Raw genomic sequence first — 11337 nt, 5'->3', positions numbered from 1 at the left:
GAAAACCTGCTGATGAAAATTTCGGTTGAATGCGTTCAGTTGTGCAACTGGCTAGGTATCACCTTTCCCTAACTAACTAGCTAGCAAGCTGTCTTGGTTATTATGAAATAGTTAACCTTAGTTATCATAGCTAATATAATATTTTGTACAATATTTTACTGGCTAACAAAAACACACAAATAAATTACTCTGGCTGTAGTTAGATAACTTAGTGCTAAAGGAATTACATAATGATAATGCCCAGTTAGTAAGACTACATTCATGGGTAATATAATCTGCACAGTGTTTCTGTGCAATAACTTGAGCCTCCATACTTGCAGATGCAAGCCCAATGTATTTTCAAATGTTTGTCACATGCCACTGACTAGATGCTTTGTAAATGTTGCACATACTGTACAAAGAAGACCAAGTGCACAAGTGTATCTTACATGAGTACTACTCTGACCATGCATTCTAAGCTAGCCACAGTATCGTTTGGGGTTTTCTTATAGACTCATAAGCATTTAAAGTAACCCTGCCTTGTTGACTGTGAAGACCCCAAGCTTCCATTTTGGCCCCTCTTGGCCTGTGTGTTTCCTATCAGACTGAGCTGAGATGGAAACTGGAGAGCAGGTTGGAGTGGAGGCTGTCCCCTACTGCTGTTCTGCCTGCGATGGTGGGGAGACCCCCGCCCGTGGCCTGGCCTGCCGCACCAGAAAGACCCGCAGCCTGAGCACCTCGTCTGCCACTGCTTGCGACTACAGGTACTGTATTATAACCCTGTTTTCATTTCACCTTGTGCAATACTAAATGATGGAACAATATGTTTTTTTTTTTAATACAAGTGCTAAGAAAAATGTCAAGTGACTTTTGGTTTTCTTACTACCCTATTTTTTGTCATTCTTACTTCCTTTTTATTATTTTCATTGTGTATGCAAATTGCTTTTTGGGTGTGAATCAACACCATGCTACCCCCATGACTAAAGATCTGTGCTGACAAAAAGTTACTGTGTGTTGCTGCTCTGTTAGCTACTGAAAATAGGGCATCTGTCATAGGGCATCTGTCATATAGTATGAGTATGACAACCTAAGATGCTTTTTATTTGAGAGAGATTTCCTGGTGAGCAATGTTGGTGAGCAATGTTTTTCAGATGACACCGGGACCCACTCTCACACTTTCAATTATTCTGTCTTGGTAAATGTGCTAGCTTCTCATTTGCAGTATGGTTTGAGGTTGTGACTTGTGAGAGAGTACATTTGAGGCAGACCGTTACGACATGTCATTGGTTTGCAATTGCACCATCCCAAATATGTGAAAGACTACAGTCCCTCAAGCCACTAGAGCAGAGTTTTAGAGGGAACGGCACGCCCGTTTGTCCGTAAGTGCGTTTGCCCACGGTGAATGGTGCAAGTGTGTTGGACGGAGTGTGTGAAGGAAACCACCAGCTGAACCCATCTACATGGAGCAGTAAATTATCATCTGCTTTGGCATCACACACACAGTGAGCTTGTCTGCAGCCTGTAGTGTAGTAGCAGATGGTGAACTTTTAGAACCAGACAATTAATAGGATTTGCTAACCTGCCACGTGACTTGACTGTCCAGAGGGCCCCCTGAGAGGGGAGGAGAATTTGTGAATTTGCTTGTAGCCAAATGTATATTAATTTCCTCATTTGCAAAACTGTTTTTTATTTTACTGGTTAAGTTAAGAACAAATTCTTATTTTCAATGACAGCCTAGGAACAGTGGGTTAACTGCCTGTTCAGGGGCAGAACAACAGATTTGTACCGCGTCAGCTCGGGGTTTTGAACTTGCAACCTTCCGATTACTAGTCCAACGCTCTAACCACTAGGCTACCCTAGGTTGGACATTGATTAAAGTATTTGATCAGTGGTTGAGATTACTGAACAAAAATATAAATGCAACATGTGAAGTGTTGGCCCCATGTTTCATGAACTGAAATTAAAGATCCCAGAAATGTTTCATGTGCACAAAAAGCTTATTTCTCTCAAATGTGCACAAATTTGTTTACATCTCTGTTAGTGAGCGTTTCTCCTTTGCTAAGACAATGCATCCACCTGACAGGTGTGGCATATCAAGAAGCTGATTAAACAGCATGATCATTACACAGGTGCATCTTGTGCTGGGGACAATAAATGGCCACTCTAAAATGTGCAGTTTTGTCACACAACACAATGCCACAGATGTCTCAAGTTTTGAGGGAGAGTGCAATTGGCATACTGACTGCAGGAATGCCCACCAGAGCTGTTGCCAGATAATTGAATAGTAATGTCTTTACCATAAGCTGTCTCAAATGTCGTTTTAGAGATTTTGGCAGTATGTCCAAGCGGCCTCACAACCGCAGACCGCATGTAACCGCACCAGCCCAGGACCTCTACATCTGGCTTCTTCACCTGCGGGATCGTCGGAGACCAGCCACCCAGACAGCTGATGAAACTGAGGAGTATTTATGTCTGTAATAAAGCCCTTTTGTGGTGAAAAACACTTTCTGATTGGTTGTGGGTGGGCCTATCCCCCTGCCCGGTCATATGAAATCCATAGATTAGGGCATAATTAATCTATTTCAATTGACTGATTTCTTATATGAACTGTAACTCAATAAAATCGTTGAAGTTGTTGCATGTTGCATTTATATTTTTGTTCGGTATAGTTTTTCTCAATTGGTTTAGATTTGAGATTTAATAGATTGGTGTTTTCATAAATATCAGATTTAACTTGATTAATTTCCTTCCAAACTAATTTGTATTACCAGCCCTAGATATGAAACATGCTAAAAGTTTAACGTCTTCCGAAAATTGTCCCCTTCTACCAACACAAAATGACATTAGAATTCTTAAAAGATAATTCTTAGTGGCAATTCTTTCACATTATATGAGAGGATGGTGAAAATGTAGGCCCAGCCCATGTAGAATGGGTGCTTTACAGTTGCTTAACAAACTTGTTTTGAAAAAGGACCCAAGGCTGAGTATGCATTCTTCTCATGGTTAAAGAGATTTAGTAAATTATTTTGAAAGGATACCCTGAGGTGTCCCGACACATCTACCAGTATTATTTTCAGACTTTTGTGAGAGTGTTTTGAACCTGTAAACAACATGCTTTTTCTCTCTGTCACTTCAACAGGGCTCCGGGCAGCCGAGCGGAAATGGAGGAAAACTCGCCTCCCTGCGGACCTGGCATCCTTTCACTCCCTCCTCTCTACATTTTCCTCCTCTGTCTCTGCTGCTAAAGCCACTTTCTACCACTCTAAATTCCAAGCATCTGCCTCTAACCCTAGGAAGCTCTTTGCCACCTTCTCCTCCCTCCTGAATCCTCCTCCCCCTCCCCCCCCTCCTCCCTCTCTGCAGATGACTTCGTCAACCATTTTGAAAAGAAGGTCGACGACATCCGATCCTCGTTTGCTAAGTCAAACGACACCGCTGGTTCTGCTCACACTGCCCTACCCTGTGCTCTGACCTCTTTCTCCCCTCTCTCTCCAGATGACATCTCGCGTCTTGTGACGGCCGGCCGCCCAACAACCTGCCCACTTGACCCTATCCCCTCCTCTCTTCTCCAGACCATTTCCGGTGACCTTCTCCCTTACCTCACCTCGCTCATCAACTCATCCCTGACCGCTGGCTACGTCCCTCCCGTCTTCAAGAGAGCGAGAGTTGCACCCCTTCTGAAAAAACCTACACTCGATCCCTCCGATGTCAACAACTACAGACCAGTATTCCTTCTTTCTTTTCTCTCCAAAACTCTTGAACGTGCCGTCCTTGGCCAGCTCTCCCGCTATCTCTCTCAGAATGACCTTCTTGATCCAAATCAGTCAGGTTTCAAGACTAGTCATTCAACTGAGACTGCTCTTCTCTGTATCACGGAGGCACTCCGCACTGCTAAAGCTAACTCTCTCTCCTCTGCTCTCATCCTTCTAGACCTATCGGCTGCCTTCGATACTGTGAACCATCAGATCCTCCTCTCCACCCTCTCCGAGTTGGGCATCTCCGGCGCGGCCCATGCTTGGATTGCGTCCTACCTGACAGGTCGCTCCTACCAGGTGGCGTGGCGAGAATCTGTCTCCTCACCACGCGCTCTCACCACTGGTGTCCCCCAGGGCTCTGTTCTAGGCCCTCTCCTATTCTCGCTATACACCAAGTCACTTGGCTCTGTCATAACCTCACATGGTCTCTCCTATCATTGCTATGCAGACGACACACAATTAATCTTCTCCTTTCCCCCTCTGATGACCAGGTGGCGAATCGCATCTCTGCATGTCTGGCAGACATATCAGTGTGGATGACGGATCACCACCTCAAGCTGAACCTCGGCAAGACGGAGCTGCTCTTCCTCCCGGGGAAGGACTGCCCGTTCCATGATCTCGCCATCACGGTTGACAACTCCATCGTGTCCTCCCAGAGCGCTAAGAACCTTGGCGTGATCCTGGACAACACCCTGTCGTTCTCAACTAACATCAAGGCGGTGGCCCGTTCCTGTAGGTTCATGCTCTACAACATCCGCAGAGTACGACCCTGCCTCACACAGGAAGCGGCGCAGGTCCTAATCAAGGCACTTGTCATCTCCCGTCTGGATTACTGCAACTCGCTGTTGGCTGGGCTCCCTGCCTGTGCCATTAAACCCCTACAACTCATCCAGAACGCCGCAGCCCGTCTGGTGTTCAACCTTCCCAAGTTCTCTCACGTCACCCCGCTCCTCCGCTCTCTCCACTGGCTTCCAGTTGAAGCTCGCATCCGCTACAAGACCATGGTGCTTGCCTACGGAGCTGTGAGGGAACGGCACCTCAGTACCTCCAGGCTCTGATCAGGCCCTACACCCAAACAAGGGCACTGCGTTCATCCACCTCTGGCCTGCTCGCCTCCCTACCACTGAGGAAGTACAGTTCCCGCTCAGCCCAGTCAAAACTGTTCGCTGCTCTGGCCCCCCAATGGTGGAACAAACTCCCTCACGACGCCAGGACAGCGGAGTCAATCACCACCTTCCGGAGACACCTGAAACCCCACCTCTTTAAGGAATACCTAGGATAGGATAAAGTAATCCTTCTCACCCCCCTTAAAAGACTTAGATGCACTATTGTAAAGTGGCTGTTCCACTGGATGTCATAAGGTGAAAGCACCAATTTGTAAGTCGCTCTGGATAAGAGCGTCTGCTAAATGACTTAAATGTAAATGTAATGTTTCAGGAAAAATCCGTCTCTACATGGAACAAGTCCTGTGACCACTTTTGGACCCAAAGCATGTATGCTGCAGAATCCACACGCAATCATGTAAGTTACTATCAACTGATGTTTTTAAATGACACTTGGTGCATGTGATTCTTACCAACTGTGGAGAAAAGCCTGGCTGTGTCCCGAAATCTGTCTTGCCTATTACAGTACTTTCTAAAATGACATACTGTGTACAAATTGCACTATAGATAAAGCTCCTTTACCAACAAATGTCAACATACTAGGCTCATCCATACTGAGAATGTGTCATCTAAATTTCTCCAGGGGCGCCGGTGTATATGATAATAAAAACTGTTTTTTTTCTCAAATTGGCAGTATCATTTTGGTACAGCTCATCACCTTATCTGATTATCAGGTTGTTGTCAAACACGTGGGTCTGGAAAGACTGTTATCTTCCTCAGTAGTGTGCATTGATTTCTACTACACTGAACAAAAATATAAACACATTAACACGTAACGATTTCAAAGATTATACTGAGTTACAAGTTATATAAGGAAATCAGTCAATTGAAATACATTTATTCGGCCCTTATCTATGGATTTCACAACTGGCAATACAGATATGCATCTGTTGGTCACAGATACCTTAAAAAAAAACAGTTCGGGGCATGGATCAGAAAACCAGTCAGTATCTGGTGTGACCACCATTTGCCTCATGTAGCAAAATATCTCCTTTGCATATAGTTAATCAGGCTGTTGATTGTGGCCTGTGGAATTTGGTCTCACTCCTCTTAAATGGCTGTGCAAAGTTGCTGGATATTGTTGAGAACTGGAACACGCTGTTGTACACGTTGATCCAGAGCATCCCAAACATGCTCAATGGGTGACGTGTCTGGTGAGTATGCAGGTCATGGAAGAACTGGGACATTTTCAGCTTCCAGGAATTGTGTATAGATCCTTGCAACATGGGGCCGTACATTATCATACTGACACATGAGGTAATGGCGGTGGATGAATGGCACGACAATGGGCCTCAGGATTTTGTCACGGTATCTCTGTGCATTCAAATTGCTATCAATAAAATACAATTGTGTTCGTTGTCTGTAGTTTATGCCTGCCCATACTATAACCCCACCGCCTCCATGAGGCACTCTGTTCACAATGTTGACAACAAATCATTCGCTGACAGGATGCCATACACACTGTCTGCAATCTGCCCGGTTCAGTTGAAACCGGGATTCATCCGTGAAGAGCACACTTCTCCAGCGTGTCAGTGGACATCGAAGGTGGGCATTTGCCCACTGAAGTCGGTCACGACGCCAAACTGCAGTCAGGTCCAGACCTTGGTGAGGACGACGAGCACGCAGGTGAGCTTCCCTGAGACATAAATTCTTCGGTTGTGCAAACCAACAGTTTCATCAGCTGTCCGGGTGGCTGGTCTCAGACGATCTTGCAGGTGAAGAAGCAGGATGTGAAGGTCCTGGGCTGGTGTGGTTACATGTAGTCTGCGGTTGTGAGGCCGGTTGGACATACTGCCAAATTCTCTAAAACAACGTTGCGGCTTATGATAGAGACATTAACATTCAATTCTCTAGCATTAGCTCTGGTGGACGTTCCTGCAGTCAGCATGCCAATTGCATGCTCCCTCAACTTTAAACACCAGTGGCATTGTGTTGTGTGACAAAACTGAACATTATTTAAACTGCAGCACCCCACCACTTCTGATATGGTTAACTAAAAAATGTAAGCAAAAGCATTGAAAACATAGACAAAGTAGGCCTACTGTTTTTCACCCCTTTATTTTAAGAATGTGAAATGTCAGAATAATAGAGAGAATTATTTATTTCAGCTTTTATTTCTTTCATCACATTCCCAGTGGGTGAGAAGTTTACATACACTCAATTAGTATTTGGTAGCATTGCCTTTAAATTGTTTAACTTGGGTCAAACGTTTCGGGTAGCCTTCCACAAGCTTCCCACAATAAGTTGGGTGAATTTTGTCCGATTCCTCCTGACAGAGCTGGTGTAACTGAGTCAGGTTTGTTGGCCTTCTTGCTTGCACACTCTTTTTCAGTTCTGCCCACAGATTTTCCATAGGATTGAGGTCAGGGCTATGTGATGGCCACTCCAATACCTTGACTTTGTTGTCCTTAAGCCATGTTGTCACAACTTTGGAAGTATGATTGGGGTCATTGTCCATTTGGAAGACCCTTTTGCGACCAATCTTTAACTTCCTGACTGATGTCTTGAGATGTTGCTTCAATATATCCACATAATTTTCCTGCCTCATGAAGCCATCTATTTTGTGAAATGCACCAGTCCCTCCTGGAGAAAAGCACCCCCACAACATGATGCTGCCACCCCCGTCCTTCACGTTTGGGATGGTATTCTTTGGCTTGCAAGCCTCCCCCTTTATCTTCCAAAGATACCGATGGTCATTATGGCCAAACAGTTCTATTTTTGTTTCATCAAACCAGAGGACATTTCTCTAAAAAAGTACGATCTTTGTTCCCATGTGCAGTTGCACACCATAGTCTGGCTTTGTTATGGCGGTTTTGGAGCAGTGGCTTCTTCCTTGCTGAGCGGCCTTTCAGGTTATATCAGTGTAAGACTCGTTTTACTGTGGATATAGATACTTTTTACCCTTTTGTGTCCTCCAGCATCTTCACAAGGTCCTTTGCTGTTGTTCTGGGATTTATTTGCACTTTTCACATCAAAGTACGTATAGCATAAGACCATTTTTTTGTGTTAAGAGAAAATGTGGATGTGATTTTTTTGTTTTTTTATGATATTCAAATTTTGGTTGGCCAGGCTACCTAGGTTGTTTTAATCCAAAATTATTGACTGGTATTATTCAAATCAACAAATAGTGATGACATATGCTAGACTGTTAACCTTTTAACTGTCTCTTCTTGAAAAACATGTTGATAATATTTTTTCATTTACTGCTTATAACTCAACTTTATTTTGGAAATTACAGAGCTCTACCAGTCAAAGGAGGATCATGCCGGCAATTCGTATAGCATTTTTACTCATCTAAACAATATTACATAAATTACTTTAGATATGCTTCATTGGCTTTTATGGGAAGGTAAGCATTGTTAAATAAGGACAGATGTCAAATTTGAACAAATAATGGTAATTTTGTGTCCTGTAATTATTTAATTGCATTGAAAGTAATGTGTTTTCACATTACTTTGTGAAATTATCCAGGTTTTTGTGAAATTATCCAGGTTTTTCCACCATGTTTCACACATGTTCAGACTACCTTTTGAGATATTATTTGACAAAGTGCAGTTTTTGTTTTACATTATAGGCATTATTTTATAAGTGACCTTTTGTCTGAATATGGATGAATTGACCCCACGAGGCATGAAATGCGGTTTAACCAATTTGTGTTGCATAATAAGGTGTGTTGTCAACAATTCAATCATATTTTTCACCAATATAAGAAATTATAAAACATATTTTATTACAATTTGTTCATACTTTATAATAATTTATATTGACATGTCAACCATTATTTACACGTCTCTACTAACAGGAATGATGCAATATTTATCCATCAACAACTGAATTCCTATCTTTTATCCCATGACTGATTTTGAGTTTTCGTACAGGCCTTTGAGTGGGCAAAGGTAGTGCCACAACACCGAACTGCAGCAACCCAAAAGCATACAAATTATGTGAAGTGATGAAGGAGGGCTGGGGCAGTTGACCAAATTTTTCATATTCATTTCTAAATCTACTGTCAAAACATGCTTTACCAGCCAGTTGAAAAAACTGTTAAAGGGTTAATGCACCTGTAACTTTTTAATTACAGATGTATATAGAATTTAAAACTATGTGACTAGATTAGAACAACTCTGTTCTCATCATAGCCCATATAAAACCGTTTTGCAACGGATTATTCACTATGTCATTCCTTACACAGAGATTGACTTTAAGGTCTGGAAGGTACTTTTTCATCGGCCAAGTCAGCAGTATTTTTTTGGGTTGCACGAAGATTGTGGTCACTTTCCCGAAAATGGGAATGTAGCTGATTACATGCAGAAATGGCATAACTTGTCGGTATCTTAATTGAACAACAGGAAGGAAGCAGAAACATATGTTTTACTGGCCTGTTACATCGGATGCGTAACTTTTTCTCAGCGTGAGACTCTCCTATTAATTTCAACGAAACCTGGGCGTGAGCGCGCCAGCTCCACTAGAGGCTCTATTTTCAAGATTTCAACATGCAGCTCACACCTGACGGAGCTTATACACAAGGTGAAACAATGGCCTCCCATGAATTTTCATTGGAAGCGATGCGAGCATGAACAGGTCAGGACTAAAGTTGTCAAAGCGTAACTATATGCAAATCCTGGGTGATATTGCAGCGCGAGTAACCAATCGTAGCTCACCATTGCTTTCTAACCCCTACTGGATTGACTGGCAATGGCTGTTGATACGTAGCACTGCCTACAGTGATGCAAATGTATCCATTTTGTTGCTAGATTTAGCAACTTTTCAGACTACCCTGGCAACTTTTTTTTCAAACCGCACCTAGCAACACATTTAGATACGTTTAAACATTTATTTTGAACTTTTAGCAACTTTTGAATAGTGAATCAAATGCTAAAATGCATGTATTTTCCCTCTAAATAACACAAAAACGATTTTCTCTGTCACACACTCAGTCACAACACACGTGCCTGGCTGCAAAAGTGCATTGTGAGTGACATCAGCAGAAGGCCAGCAGAAATTTCAGTACATTGCAAATCATTGTTGGCTGACTGCAGCAGCAGTAGTACGGGTTCGTCGAGCCAAACACAATGAAATATAGTTGGTCACGAATGTTTGATCTTGAACAGAACTTACAACATCAATCAACATGTCTCAATCAAAATTGTACAGCCAGAAGTACAGAAAAGATTGGGAGTCTGTACCTGAACAAATGTCAAATCATATTTTTCGCCGAGTTGGCCAGTGAATTTGAGTCACGTTATTGTGTATTCTACATAATGATGCAGTTTTACGTTATCATGCAATGACATCACAACGTCATTTAGCAACAAATCAAATTGCCTCTAGCAATTTACCCTGAAAATTAGTTGGCAACACTGACTACCTAGCATGCTTGCTAGCTTGTTAGCATCCACATGAGGGCGAAGCGAGTGTGGCAAGGTGAGTTACCTCTTTATAGTTTATCTCGGCCTGAGCAATAGGAATAAGTGGCTCGCACTCGGCTTGCCCTGACCAATGTTAACTATCCACTGTAGCAGGTAAAAAAACATATATTTTGTGACGCCCATACTGGAATTCTTTGCAGTTTGGTTCAATTCAGTTTTTTTTTTTTTATCCACTGCCTAATGGGACAACCACAGAGCAGACTCAACATTCCCAGCTGCCATAAATGCCATAAATTGTCTGTCTTTCACTTTAACAATGGGGATGAACCAGGAAGAGCAGTTTTAGGCTACACCTACTGGAATTCCTTACTGTTTTGTTGTTTTCAGAAGAAGAAGAAAAATCACCTGGGCCAACTTTAGAGCAGGCTCAACTTGCCCGACTGCTCAGTTCACTTGCCCCAGGCATTAGGGCAACCCTTAAGGTCCCTGCTACAACTAGGTTTCAGAGTTTTACCTTGTTACCATCAGGAGAAAAATAATTGCTGCACCACTCTGGGACCTGTGGTGCCACCTCTGACAGGGGGACATGTCAAAATGCAAATTTTTAGCAATTTAGCAAGTCTTGATTCATACAAAAAATGTATTGAATTTTCCATGTGGTCTATATTAAAGGGCACTTCATTTAATATAACAGATTTTTTTATTCAACATTGGTGCACAATTTCAATTTAAAATACCAAAGGGGCTGAAAACGGACTCATTTTGCAGAATGACCCCGATAATGTTGCATGTAAGCTTATATTATTTATGGATGGATCATACAGAAATATCAAAACATTCTTTCAACACCTCCAAATTGGTGCAGGAACTGTCTATGGCGTGGGAACTGCTGACTTAATGCCCTTTTCTAAGACACCTGCTGGTAACTCTTAAAGGAAAGGTTCACCCATTTTGAATGTTATATTGTTTTTGTGCATCTCTGAGTGATGTTCCATTGATTCCCTGGGTCATTTCATGTTTTCATGTGTATCTGAGTTATTGGCGTTCTATTGACGTAGCACCGTGATAAAG

This window comes from Oncorhynchus nerka, linkage group LG7, assembly GCF_034236695.1.
Source record: "Oncorhynchus nerka isolate Pitt River linkage group LG7, Oner_Uvic_2.0, whole genome shotgun sequence".
Taxonomy (NCBI): Eukaryota; Metazoa; Chordata; class Actinopteri; order Salmoniformes; family Salmonidae; genus Oncorhynchus; species Oncorhynchus nerka.
The sequence above is the reverse complement of the archived record's forward strand: the minus strand, read 5'-3'. Positions refer to the sequence as shown.